We start from the raw sequence: 14,991 nt of genomic DNA, 5'->3' as shown, positions 1-14,991 counted from the left end.
AGCCGCCATCTTGGAGCGGGCGAGCGGCCACGTGATTGGTCCGTGCGGAACAGGTGCAGCGGAGGCAGCCAATCAGAACGCTGCTCATGATACGGAATAAACAAGAGACTTTATTTACGTCACAAACACAGACGCGGGGGTTAAAGCGCCCCCTGCAGGAACTAACACGCAGCGGAGAGAGATTAAGAATTTTGATAAAAAATTAAAAAAAAAAAAAAGTTTATCACAGAATTGCACGTTTTTAGGTTTATAATTTCACAGTAGGAAATTACCCAGCAACCACTGGGACAAAACTCATCTGATGTCACAATTATTTAAACAAAAATATACGAGAGTGACTTTATTTTGTTGAATTAATGTTTATAGTGTAAAAAAAAGTTGTTTCTTTGTGTAAATTCTGCAAAAACTTTGACAGGAACGAGTGTCCCTGGTGTGATGTCACTTCCTGTCCCTGGTGTGATGTCACTTCCTGCATGAGTGTGCCAGGTGTGATGTCACTTCCTGTCCCTGGTGTGATGTCCTTCCCTTCTGTCCTTACACCTCTAAAAGCACAGTAGGAGGTGGAGCCTTCTGGTGGTCCCAAGAGTCTCTAAAAGCACAGTAGGAGGTAGAGCCTTCTGGTGGTGCCAAGAGTCTCTAAAAGCACAGTAGGAGGTAGAGCCTTCTGGTGGTGCCAAGAGTCTCTAAAAGCACAGTAGGAGGTAGAGCCTTCTGGTGGTGCCAAGAGTCTCTAAAAGCACAGTAGGAGGTAGAGCCTTCTGGTGGTGCCAAGAGTCTCTAAAAGCACAGTAGGAGGTAGAGCCTTCTGGTGGTCCCAAGAGTCTCTAAAAGCACAGTAGGAGGTAGAGCCTTCTGGTGGTGCCAAGAGTCTCTAAAAGCACTGTAGGAGGTAGAGCCTTCTGGTGGTGCAAGAGTCTCTAAAAGCACAGTAGGAGGTAGAGCCTTCTGGTGGTGCCAAGAGTCTCTAAAAGCACAGTAGGAGGTAGAGCCTTCTGGTGGTCCCAAGAGTCTCTAAAAGCACAGTAGGAGGTAGAGCCTTCTGGTGGTGCCAAGAGTCTCTAAAAGCACTGTAGGAGGTAGAGCCTTCTGGTGGTGCAAGAGTCTCTAAAAGCACAGTAAGAGGTAGAGCCTTCTGGTGGTCTCAAGAGTCTCTAAAAGCACAGTAGGAGGTAGAGCCTTCTGGTGGTCCCAAGAGTCTCTAAAAGCACAGTAGGAGGTAGAGCCTTCTGGTGGTCCCAAGAGTCTCTAAAAGCACAGTAGGAGGTGGAGCCTTCTGGTGGTCCCAAGAGTCTCTAAAAGCACAGTAGGAGGTAGAGCCTTCTGGTGGTGCCAAGAGTCTCTAAAAGCACTGTAGGAGGTCGAGCCTTCTGGTGGTGCAAGAGTCTCTAAAAGCACAGTAAGAGGTAGAGCCTTCTGGTGGTCTCAAGAGTCTCTAAAAGCACAGTAGGAGGTAGAGCCTTCTGGTGGTCCCAAGAGTCTCTAAAAGCACAGTAGGAGGTAGAGCCTTCTGGTGGTCCCAAGAGTCTCTAAAAGCACAGTAAGAGGTAGAGCTCCTGTCCATGTTAAAGACTCGAGCTGCAGCACGTTTGCTTGATACATTTCTCTTGGATTTCTTGGAGACTTTTGACACATGTACTTTCTGCTTTAGTAACATTTATATTGAAGTAACAGTCTCTTATTTGTTTCTCTTAAAATCACTTAAATTCGTTTTTTTTTACTCTTGAGTAATTTCTTACTTGTACTTCTTATTCTGAAGTAACTCTCATGCAGTACTTTGTCTGGCTCCATTTGTCCACTAGAGGGCAGAACGTCACTGCGCAAATAAGCAAACCAGTTTGTCCACTTTGTGTTTCCTGTCCATGTTTGACTGTTGAAACTGTTGAAACTGTTTTAACTGTGGACGAAACACAGACAAAGGATAAACAAAAGCCGCCTCAGCCTCGTGTGAGAAGAACCGTCTCATTCAGTCCAAAAGAGAAAACAGAGACTTTTAAGATACAGACAAAACATTAAAATATATATTCAACAATATGAGGCTGGATCCCTTGGTATCTACGTTTTACTTCAACATGAGCTGAAGCCAACTCTGAAGGAGTGTTTAGTGTTCCCTCTTTAGTGGGACTAAAAGACCTGGTTTAGTCCTGGTTTAGTCCTGGTTTAGTCCTGGTTTAGACCTGGTTCAATCCTGGTTTAGACCTGGTTCAGTCCTGGTTTAGTCCTGGTTTAGTCCTGGTTTAGTCCTGGTTTAGACCTGGTTTAGTCCTGGTTTAGACCTGGTTTAGTCCTGGTTTAGACCTGGTTTAGTCCTGGTTTAGTCCTGGTTTAGACCTGGTTTAGTCCTGGTTTAGACCTGGTTTAGTCCTGGTTTAGACCTGGTTTAGTCCTGGTTTAGTCCTGGTTTAGTTCCAGTGGAGGCCTGGAGTAACTGGTGTTTAAAGTACCTGAGTTACACCGTTTGCCCTTGATGTTGTTTCCCAGTTGCCTCTAAAAAGCAGAAATTTTATTCTGTTTAGTTTCCATAGTTTGCAATGCATCATGGGGAATGTGCTTTTTTTGCAATAAGTTACAACAAAAAACTTCAAGTCCCCCCCTGGACCCCTGATGGACTCCCTGATGGACCCCCTGATGGACCCCCTGATGGACCCTCTGATGGACCCCCTGATGGACCCCCTGATGGACCCCCTGATGGACCCCCTGATGAACACTCTGCTGGACCCCCTGATGGACCCTCTGATGAACACTCTGCTGGACCCCCTGATGGACCCCCTGATGGACCCCCTGATGGACCCCCTGATGGACCCCCTGATGGACCCTCTGATGGACCCCCTGATGGACCCCCTGATGGAACCCCTGATGGACCCCCTGATGGACCCCCTAATGGAACCCCTGATGGAACCCCTGATGGACCCCTTGATGGACCCTCTGAACGACCCTCTGCTGGACCCTCTGATGAACACTCTGCTGGACCCCCTGATGGACCCCCTGATGGAACCCCTGATGGACGACCCTGATGGACCCTCTGATGGACCCCCTGATGGACCCCCTGATGGAACCCCTGATGGAACCCCTGATGGAACCCCTGATGGACCCTCTGATGGACCCCCTGATGGACCCCTGATGGACCCCCTGATGGAACCCCTGATGGAACCCCTGATGGACCCTCTGATGGACTCCCTGATGGACCCCCTGATGGACCCCCTGATGGACCCCCTGATGGAACCCCTGATGGACCCTCTGATGGACTCCCTGATGGACCCCCTGATGGAACCCCTGATGGAACCCCTGATGGACCCTCTGATGGACCCCCTGATGGACCCCCTGATGGACCCCCTGATGGAACCCCTGATGGAACCCCTGATGGACCCCCTGATGGAACCCCTGATGGACGACCCTGATGGACCCTCTGATGGACCCTCTGATGGACCCCCTGATGGAACCCCTGATGGACCCTCTGATGGACCCCCTGATGGACCCCCTGATGGAACCCCTGATGGACGACCCTGATGGACCCTCTGATGGACCCCCTGATGGACCCCCTGATGGAACCCCTGATGGAACCCCTGATGGACCCCCTGATGGAACCCCTGATGGACGACCCTGATGGACCCTCTGATGGACCCTCTGATGGACCCCCTGATGGAACCCCTGATGGACCCTCTGATGGACCCCCTGATGGAACCCCTGATGGAACCCCTGATGGACCCCTGGACTGTGCGTCTTGTCGTTGACTCCACCCTGTTTTATGCAAATTAATTCAAATGCAGGGGCGTGGCTTGTGTGTTAGTTCAGGGAAATCACTGCAGCTGCAACGACGTCCAGAGGAGCACGACAGGTCAGACCTTTGTCCAGAGGAGCACGACAGGTCAGACCTTTGTCCAGAGGAGCACGACAGGTCAGACCTTTGTCCAGAGGAGCACGACAGGTCAGACCTTTGTCCAGAGGAGCACGACAGGTCAGACCTTCGTCATACTTTATATGTGGGTTTTTTTCTTCAGACGCTGCACCTGGCCACGCCCACTCTTCTGTTCTAAAAATGTCTTAATATTAATTTTTATTTCAAACTTCTCCAGCTCCAGAAAAGATTTGATGTTACAGTTTTTCTCTTGAATATTAAACTCCATGTTCAAATGCTGTATGTCTCATGCTCTTCAGTTCTTTCGCCTCTGGATTCTACATCTGCTGAAATAACTCTGTTTCCATGGTTTCCAGATGTTTGGTCTCCAGCGTAAACTCTCCACGTTCAGACCGTGAGCAACCGGGCGGCGGCTCCAAAAGGTAAGACACGCCCCCGTTTATGTTTGTGTGACATTTTACACACAAAGAACACGCTATTCTGGCAGTTGCTGATGTTTGATGGTTTGTTCGCGGCTTCACATCGTGTTTCACTGCGATGACGTTTGAGATCATCAGAAAAAGACTTTGTGTTTTTGATCCTGATTTTTCCTTCTTCTACTTTATTTATGTCACGGGTTTGTTTTATCTTCCGTGAAAAATTGAAGAATTTGTGGTGATTTTTATTTAGACTCCAAAAACAGAAGAATATTTACAGTGAATAAAACCACGACGATCAAACAAAGTATTTACAGGTCACGTGACACTAATGTTTGACTTACACTTAGAAGTCCAGATATTACTACAACTAGTTTGGAAACCTTGGCCCTCGTGCCCCTCGTGGCCCCTTGTGGCCCCTTGTGGCCCCCTGGTGTTCAAAAGTGGAAGCGTTGTTGTTTTGTACTTTCATTGCAGTTGAATTGTGTTTAAGGTGAATATTCAGTTCAAATGCAGCAGTGACGTGTGTAAAGTACTCGTAAGTACTTCATAAAACACACCAGAACATCAGGTGTGATATTTACACGTGATATTTACACGTGATATATATATATATATATATATATATATATATATATATTAAACTGAGGTCAAATTAAAATCTTAACAGATAAAATCAGCCTTTTTTCCACATTCTATTTTTAAAACCGTAAATTTCTGTCAAACGTTATTGACCTCGTGTTATTGCGATATATTATTATACTAGTCACTAATGTTGTACTTTTGCAGTCCTGCTTCAGTCTGTGTACTTGTACTTCAGTATCCGCAGTATATTTATGTTGAAGTCTGTGTACTTGTACCTCAGTATCCGCAGTATATCTATGTTGAAGTCTGTGTACTTGTACCTCAGTATCTGCAGTATCCGCAGTATATTTATGTTGAAGTCTGTGTACTTGTACCTCAGTATCCGCAGTATCCGCAGTATATTTATGTTGAAGTCTGTGTACTTGTACCTCAGTATCCGCAGTACATTTATGTTGAAGTCTGTGTACTTGTACCTCAGTATCCGCAGTATCCGCAGTATCCGCAGTATATTTATGTTGAAGTCTGTGTACTTGTACCTCAGTATCCGCAGTATCCGCAGTACTTTTATGTTGAAGTCTGTGTACTTGTACCTCAGTATCCGCAGTATCCGCAGTACATTTATGTTGAAGTCTGTGTACTTGTACCTCAGTATCCGCAGTATCCGCAGTATCCGCAGTATATTTATGTTGAAGTCTGTGTACTTGTACCTCAGTATCTGCAGTATCCACAGTATATTTATGTTGAAGTCTGTGTACTTGTACCTCAGTATCCGCAGTATCCGCAGTATATTTATGTTGAAGTCTGTGTACTTGTACCTCAGTATCCGCAGTATCCGCAGTATATTTATGTTGAAGTCTGTGTACTTGTACCTCAGTATCTGCAGTATCCGCAGTACATTTATGTTGAAGTCTGTGTACTTGTACCTCAGTGTCTGCAGTACATTTATGTTGAAGTCTGTGTACTTGTACCTCAGTATCTGCAGTATCCGCAGTACTTTTATGTTGAAGTCTGTGTACTTGTACCTCAGTATCTGCAGTATATTTATGTTGAAGTCTGTGTACTTGTACCTCAGTATCCGCAGTATCCGTGGTATATTTATGTTGAAGTCTGTGTACTTGTACCTCAGTATCTGCAGTATATTTATGTTAAAGTCTGTGTACTTGTACCTCAGTATCTGCAGTATCCACAGTATATTTATGTTGAAGTCTGTGTACTTGTACCTCAGTATCTGCAGTATCCACAGTATATTTATGTTGAAGTCTGTGTACTTGTACCTCAGTATCTGCAGTATATTTATGTTGAAGTCTGTGTACTTGTACCTCAGTATCCGCAGTATCCGCAGTATATTTATGTTGAAGTCTGTGTACTTGTACCTCAGTATCCGCAATATATTTATGTTGAAGTCTGTGTACTTGTACCTCAGTATCCGCAGTATCCGCAGTATATTTATGTTGAAGTCTGTGTACTTGTACCTCAGTATCCGCAGTATCCGCAGTATATTTATGTTGAAGTCTGTGTACTTGTACCTCAGTATCCGCAGTATCCGCAGTATATTTATGTTGAAGTCTGTGTACTTGTACCTCAGTATCCGCAGTATATTTATGTTGAAGTCTGTGTACTTGTACCTCAGTATCTGCAGTATCCGCAGTATATTTATGTTGAAGTCTGTGTACTTGTACCTCAGTATCCGCAATATATTTATGTTGAAGTCTGTGTACTTGTACCTCAGTATCCGCAGTATCCGCAGTATATTTATGTTGAAGTCTGTGTACTTGTACCTCAGTATCCGCAGTATCCGCAGTATATTTATGTTGAAGTCTGTGTACTTGTACCTCAGTATCTGCAGTATCCGCAGTATATTTATGTTGAAGTCTGTGTACTTGTACCTGAGTATCTGCAGCATCCGCAGTATATTTATGTTGAAGTCTGTGTACTTGTACCTCAGTATCTGCAGTATATTTATGTTGAAGTCTGTGTACTTGTACCTCAGTATCCGCAGTATATTTATGTTGAAGTCTGTGTACTTGTACCTCAGTATCTGCAGTACATTTATGTTGAAGTCTGTGTACTTGTACCTCAGTATCCGCAGTATCCGCAGTACATTTATGTTGAAGTCTGTGTACTTGTACCTCAGTATCCGCAGTATATTTATGTTGAAGTCTGTGTACTTGTACCTCAGTATCCGCAGTATCCGCAGTATATTTATGTTGAAGTCTGTGTACTTGTACCTCAGTATCTGCAGTATCCGCAGTATATCTATGTTGAAGTCTGTGTACTTGTACCTCAGTATCCGCAGTACATTTATGTTGAAGTCTGTTTACTTGTACCTCAGTATCCGCAGTACATTTATGTTGAAGTCTGTGTACTTGTACCTCAGTATCCGCAGTATCCACAGTACTTTTATGTTGAAGTCTGTGTACTTGTACCTCAGTATCCGCAGTACATTTATGTTGAAGTCTGTGTACTTGTACCTCAGTATCTGCAGTATCCACAGTATATTTATGTTGAAGTCTGTGTACTTGTACCTCAGTATCCGCAATACATTTATGTTGAAGTCTGTGTACTTGTACCTCAGTATCCGCAGTATATTTATGTTGAAGTCTGTGTACTTGTACCTCAGTATCCGCAGTATCCGCAGTATATTTATGTTGAAGTCTGTGTACTTGTACCTCAGTATCTGCAGTATATTTATGTTGAAGTCTGTGTACTTGTACGTCAGTATCCGCAATACATTTATGTTGAAGTCTGTGTACTTGAACCTCAGTATCTGCAGTATCCGCAGTATATTTATGTTGAAGTCTGTGTACTTGTACCTCAGTATCCGCAGTATCCGCAGTACATTTATGTTGAAGTCTGTGTACTTGTACCTCAGTATCCGCAGTATATTTATGTTGAAGTCTGTGTACTTGTACCTCAGTATCTGCAGTATATTTATGTTGAAGTCTGTGTACTTGTACCTCAGTATCCGCAGTATCCGCAGTATATTTATGTTGAAGTCTGTGTACTTGTACCTCAGTATCCGCAGTATCCGCAGTATATTTATGTTGAAGTCTGTGTACTTGTACCTCAGTATCCGCAGTATCCGCAGTATATTTATGTTGAAGTCTGTGTACTTGTACCTCAGTATCCGCAGTATATCTATGTTGAAGTCTGTGTACTTGTACCTCAGTATCTGCAGTATCCACAGTATATTTATGTTGAAGTCTGTGTACTTGTACCTCAGTATCTGCAGTATATTTATGTTGAAGTCTGTGTACTTGTTCGTCAGTATCCGCAATACATTTATGTTGAAGTCTGTGTACTTGAACCTCAGTATCTGCAGTATCCGCAGTATATTTATGTTGAAGTCTGTGTACTTGTACCTCAGTATCCGCAGTATCCGCAGTACATTTATGTTGAAGTCTGTGTACTTGTACCTCAGTATCCGCAGTATATTTATGTTGAAGTCTGTGTACTTGTACCTCAGTATCTGCAGTATATTTATGTTGAAGTCTGTGTACTTGTACCTCAGTATCCGCAGTATCCGCAGTATATTTATGTTGAAGTCTGTGTACTTGTACCTCAGTATCCGCAGTACATTTATGTTGAAGTCTGTGTACTTGTACCTCAGTATCCGCAGTATCCGCAGTACTTTTATGTTGAAGTCTGTGTACTTGTACCTCAGTATCCGCAGTACATTTATGTTGAAGTCTGTGTACTTGTACCTCAGTATCTGCAGTATCCGCAGTACTTTTATGTTGAAGTCTGTGTACTTGTACCTCAGTATCCGCAGTATCCGCAGTATCCGCAGTATATTTATGTTGAAGTCTGTGTACTTGTACCTCAGTATCCGCAGTATCCGCAGTATATTTATGTTGAAGTCTGTGTACTTGTACCTCAGTATCCGCAGTATATTTATGTTGAAGTCTGTGTACTTGTACCTCAGTATCCGCAGTATCCGCAGTATATTTATGTTGAAGTCTGTGTACTTGTACCTCAGTATCTGCAGTATCCGCAGTATATTTATGTTGAAGTCTGTGTACTTGTACCTCAGTATCCGCAGTATCCGCAGTATATTTATGTTGAAGTCTGTGTACTTGTACCTCAGTATCCGCAGTATATTTATGTTGAAGTCTGTGTACTTGTACCTCAGTATCTGCAGTATCCGCAGTATATTTATGTTGAAGTCTGTGTACTTGTACCTCAGTATCCGCAATATATTTATGTTGAAGTCTGTGTACTTGTACCTCAGTATCCGCAGTATCCGCAGTATATTTATGTTGAAGTCTGTGTACTTGTACCTCAGTATCCGCAGTATCCGCAGTATATTTATGTTGAAGTCTGTGTACTTGTACCTCAGTATCTGCAGTATCCGCAGTATATTAATGTTGAAGTCTGTGTACTTGTACCTGAGTATCTGCAGCATCCGCAGTATATTTATGTTGAAGTCTGTGTACTTGTACCTCAGTATCCGCAATATATTTATGTTGAAGTCTGTGTACTTGTACCTCAGTATCTGCAGTACATTTATGTTGAAGTCTGTTTACTTGTACCTCAGTATCCGCAGTATCCGCAGTACATTTATGTTGAAGTCTGTGTACTTGTACCTCAGTATCCGCAGTATATTTATGTTGAAGTCTGTGTACTTGTACCTCAGTATCCGCAGTATCCGCATTATATTTATGTTGAAGTCTGTGTACTTGTACCTCAGTATCTGCAGTATCCGCAGTATATTTATGTTGAAGTCTGTGTACTTGTACCTCAGTATCCGCAGTACATTTATGTTGAAGTCTGTATACTTGTACCTCAGTATCCGCAGTACATTTATGTTGAAGTCTGTGTACTTGTACCTCAGTATCCGCAGTATCCACAGTACTTTTATGTTGAAGTCTGTGTACTTGTACCTCAGTATCCGCAGTACATTTATGTTGAAGTCTGTGTACTTGTACCTCAGTATCTGCAGTATCCGCAGTACTTTTATGTTGAAGTCTGTGTACTTGTACCTCAGTATCCGCAGTATCCGCAGTATCCGCAGTATATTTATGTTGAAGTCTGTGTACTTGTACCTCAGTATCCGCAGTATCCGCAGTATATTTATGTTGAAGTCTGTGTACTTGTACCTCAGTATCCGCAGTATATTTATGTTGAAGTCTGTGTACTTGTACCTCAGTATCTGCAGTATCCACAGTATATTTATGTTGAAGTCTGTGTACTTGTACCTCAGTATCCGCAGTATCCGCAGTATATTTATGTTGAAGTCTGTGTACTTGTACCTCAGTATCCGCAGTATATTTATGTTGAAGTTTGTGTACTTGTACCTCAGTATCCGCAGTATCCGCAGTATATTTATGTTGAAGTCTGTGTACTTGTACCTCAGTATCCGCAGTATGTTTATGTTGAAGTCTGTGTACTTGTACCTCAGTATCCGCAGTATCCGCAGTATATTTATGTTGAAGTCTGTGTACTTGTACCTCAGTATCCGCAGTATATCTATGTTGAAGTCTGTGTACTTGTACCTCAGTATCTGCAGTAACCGCAGTATATTTATGTTGAAGTCTGTGTACTTGTACCTCAGTATCTGCAGTATATTTATGTTGAAGTCTGTGTACTTGTACCTCAGTATCCGCAGTATCCGCAGTATATTTATGTTGAAGTCTGTGTACTTGTACCTCAGTATCTGCAGTATCCGCAGTATATTTTTGTTGAAGTCTGTGTACTTGTACCTCAGTATCCGCAGTATATCTATGTTGAAGTCTGTGTACTTGTACCTCAGTATCTGCAGTATCCACAGTATATTTATGTTGAAGTCTGTGTACTTGTACCTCAGTATCTGCAGTATCCGCAGTATATTTATGTTGAAGTCTGTGTACTTGTACCTCAGTATCCGCAGTATCCGCAGTATATTTATGTTGAAGTCTGTGTACTTGTACCTCAGTATCTGCAGTATATTTATGTTGAAGTCTGTGTACTTGTACCTCAGTATCTGCAGTATATTTATGTTAAAGTCTGTGTACTTGTACCTCAGTATCCGCAGTATATTTATGTTGAAGTCTGTGTACTTGTACCTCAGTATCCGCAGTATCCGCAGTATATTTATGTTGAAGTCTGTGTACTTGTACCTCAGTATCCGCAGTACATTTATGTTGAAGTCTGTGTACTTGTACCTCAGTATCCGCAGTATCCGCAGTATATTTATGTTGAAGTCTGTGTACTTGTACCTCAGCATCCGCAGTATCCGCAGTATATTTATGTTGAAGTCTGTGTACTTGTACCTCAGTATCTGCAGTATCCACAGTATATTTATGTTGAAGTCTGTGTACTTGTACCTCAGTATCCGCAATACATTTATGTTGAAGTCTGTGTACTTGTACCTCAGTATCCGCAGTATATTTATGTTGAAGTCTGTGTACTTGTACCTCAGTATCCGCAGTATCCGCAATATATTTATGTTGAAGTCTGTGTACTTGTACCTCAGTATCCGCAGTATCCGCAGTACATTTATGTTGAAGTCTGTGTACTTGTACCTCAGTATCCGCAGTATCCGCAGTATATCTATGTTGAAGTCTGTGTACTTGTACCTCAGTATCCGCAGTATATCTATGTTGAAGTCTGTGTACTTGTACCTCAGTATCTGCAGTATCCACAGTATATTTATGTTGAAGTCTGTGTACTTGTACCTCAGTATCCGCAGTATCCGCAGTACATTTATGTTGAAGTCTGTGTACTTGTACCTCAGTATCCGCAGTATATTTATGTTGAAGTCTGTGTACTTGTACCTCAGTATCTGCAGTATATTTATGTTGAAGTCTGTGTACTTGTACCTCAGTATCCGCAGTATCCGCAGTACATTTATGTTGAAGTCTGTGTACTTGTACCTCAGTATCTGCAGTATCCGCAGTACATTTATGTTGAAGTCTGTGTACTTGTACCTCAGTATCTGCAGTATATTTATGTTGAAGTCTGTGTACTTGTACCTCAGTATCCGCAGTATATTTATGTTGAAGTCTTTGTACTTGTACCTCAGTATCCGGAGTATCCGCAGTATATTTATGTTGAAGTCTGTGTACTTGTACCTCAGTATCCGCAGTATCCGCAGTATATTTATGTTGAAGTCTGTGTACTTGTACCTCAGTGTCTGCAGTATATTTATGTTGAAGTCTGTGTACTTGTACCTCAGTATCCGCAGTATCCGCAGTATATTTATGTTGAAGTCTGTGTACTTGTACCTCAGTATCTGCAGTATCCACAGTATATTTATGTTGAAGTCTGTGTACTTGTACCTCAGTGTCTGCAGTATATTTATGTTGAAGTCTGTGTACTTTTACCTCAGTATCCGCAGTATCCGCAGTATATTTATGTTGAAGTCTGTGTACTTGTACCTCAGTATCTGCAGTATCCGCAGTATATTTATGTTGAAGTCTGTGTACTTTTACCTCAGTATCCGCAGTATCCGCAGTATATTTATGTTGAAGTCTGTGTACTTGTACCTCAGTATCCGCAGTATATTTATGTTGAAGTCTGCGTACTTGTACCTCAGTATCTGCAGTATATTTATGTTGAAGTCTGTGTACTTGTACCTCAGTATCCGCAGTATCCGCAGTACATTTATGTTGAAGTCTGTGTACTTGTACCTCAGTATCTGCAGTATCCGCAGTACATTTATGTTGAAGTCTGTGTACTTGTACCTCAGTATCTGCAGTATATTTATGTTGAAGTCTGTGTACTTGTACCTCAGTATCCGCAGTATATTTATGTTGAAGTCTTTGTACTTGTACCTCAGTATCCGCAGTATCCGCAGTATATTTATGTTGAAGTCTGTGTACTTGTACCTCAGTATCCGCAGTATCCGCAGTATATTTATGTTGAAGTCTGTGTACTTGTACCTCAGTGTCTGCAGTATATTTATGTTGAAGTCTGTGTACTTGTACCTCAGTATCCGCAGTATCCGCAGTATATTTATGTTGAAGTCTGTGTACTTGTACCTCAGTATCTGCAGTATCCACAGTATATTTATGTTGAAGTCTGTGTACTTGTACCTCAGTGTCTGCAGTATATTTATGTTGAAGTCTGTGTACTTTTACCTCAGTATCCGCAGTATCCGCAGTATATTTATGTTGAAGTCTGTGTACTTGTACCTCAGTATCTGCAGTATCCGCAGTATATTTATGTTGAAGTCTGTGTACTTTTACCTCAGTATCCGCAGTATCCGCAGTATATTTATGTTGAAGTCTGTGCACTTGTACCTCAGTATCCGCAGTATCCGCAGTATATTTATGTTGAAGTCTGTGTACTTGTACCTCAGTATCTGCAGTATATTTATGTTGAAGTCTGTGTACTTGTACCTCAGTATCTGCAGTATATTTATGTTAAAGTCTGTGTACTTGTACCTCAGTATCCGCAGTATATTTATGTTGAAGTCTGTGTACTTGTACCTCAGTATCCGCAGTATCCGCAGTATATTTATGTTGAAGTCTGTGTACTTGTACCTCAGTATCCGCAGTACATTTATGTTGAAGTCTGTGTACTTGTACCTCAGTATCCGCAGTATCCGCAGTATATTTATGTTGAAGTCTGTGTACTTGTACCTCAGTATCCGCAGTATCCGCAGTATATTTATGTTGAAGTCTGTGTACTTGTACCTCAGTATCCGCAGTATCCGCAGTATATTTATGTTGAAGTCTGTGTACTTGTACCTCAGTATCCGCAATACATTTATGTTGAAGTCTGTGTACTTGTACCTCAGTATCCGCAGTATATTTATGTTGAAGTCTGTGTACTTGTACCTCAGTATCCGCAGTATCCGCAGTACATTTATGTTGAAGTCTGTGTACTTGTACCTCAGTATCCGCAGTATCCGCAGTATATTTATGTTGAAGTCTGTGTACTTGTACCTCAGTATCCGCAGTATCCGCAGTACATTTATGTTGAAGTCTGTGTACTTGTACCTCAGTATCCGCAGTATCCGCAGTATATCTATGTTGAAGTCTGTGTACTTGTACCTCAGTATCCGAAGTATATCTATGTTGAAGTCTGTGTACTTGTACCTCAGTATCTGCAGTATCCACAGTATATTTATGTTGAAGTCTGTGTACTTGTACCTCAGTATCCGCAGTATCCGCAGTACATTTATGTTGAAGTCTGTGTACTTGTACCTCAGTATCCGCAGTATATTTATGTTGAAGTCTGTGTACTTGTACCTCAGTATCTGCAGTATATTTATGTTGAAGTCTGTGTACTTGTACCTCAGTATCCGCAGTATCCGCAGTACATTTATGTTGAAGTCTGTGTACTTGTACCTCAGTATCTGCAGTATCCGCAGTACATTTATGTTGAAGTCTGTGTACTTGTACCTCAGTATCTGCAGTATATTTATGTTGAAGTCTGTGTACTTGTACCTCAGTATCCGCAGTATATTTATGTTGAAGTCTTTGTACTTGTACCTCAGTATCCGCAGTATCCGCAGTATATTTATGTTGAAGTCTGTGTACTTGTACCTCAGTATCCGCAGTATCCGCAGTATATTTATGTTGAAGTCTGTGTACTTGTACCTCAGTGTCTGCAGTATATTTATGTTGAAGTCTGTGTACTTTTACCTCAGTATCTGCAGTATCCGCAGTATCCGCAGTATATTTATGTTGAAGTCTGTGTACTTTTACCTCAGTATCCGCAGTATCCGCAGTATATTTATGTTGAAGTCTGTGTACTTGTACCTCAGTATCCGCAGTATCCGCAGTATGTTTATGTTGAAGTCTGTGTACTTGTACCTCAGTATCTGCAGTATCCGAAGTATATTTATGTTGAAGTCTGTGTACTTGTACCTCAGTATCCGCAGTATCCGCAGTATATTTATGTTGAAGTCTGTGTACTTGTACCTCAGTATCCGCAGTATCCGCAGTACATTTATGTTGAAGTCTGTGTACTTGTACCTCAGTATCCGCAGTATCCGCAGTATATCTATGTTGAAGTCTGTGTACTTGTGCCTCAGTATCCGCAGTATATCTATGTTGAAGTCTGTGTACTTGTACCTCAGTATCTGCAGTATCCACAGTATATTTATGTTGAAGTCTGTGTACTTGTACCTCAGTATCCGCAGTACATTTATGTTGAAGTCTGTGTACTTGTACCTCAGTATCTGCAGTATCCGCAGTACATTTATGT

This window comes from Eucyclogobius newberryi, unplaced genomic scaffold (genome assembly GCF_026437365.1).
Source record: "Eucyclogobius newberryi isolate DKJ021-1_F unplaced genomic scaffold, fEucNew1.0.hap1 SCAF_116, whole genome shotgun sequence".
Lineage (NCBI taxonomy): Eukaryota > Metazoa > Chordata > Actinopteri > Gobiiformes > Gobiidae > Eucyclogobius > Eucyclogobius newberryi.
The sequence above is the reverse complement of the archived record's forward strand: the minus strand, read 5'-3'. Positions refer to the sequence as shown.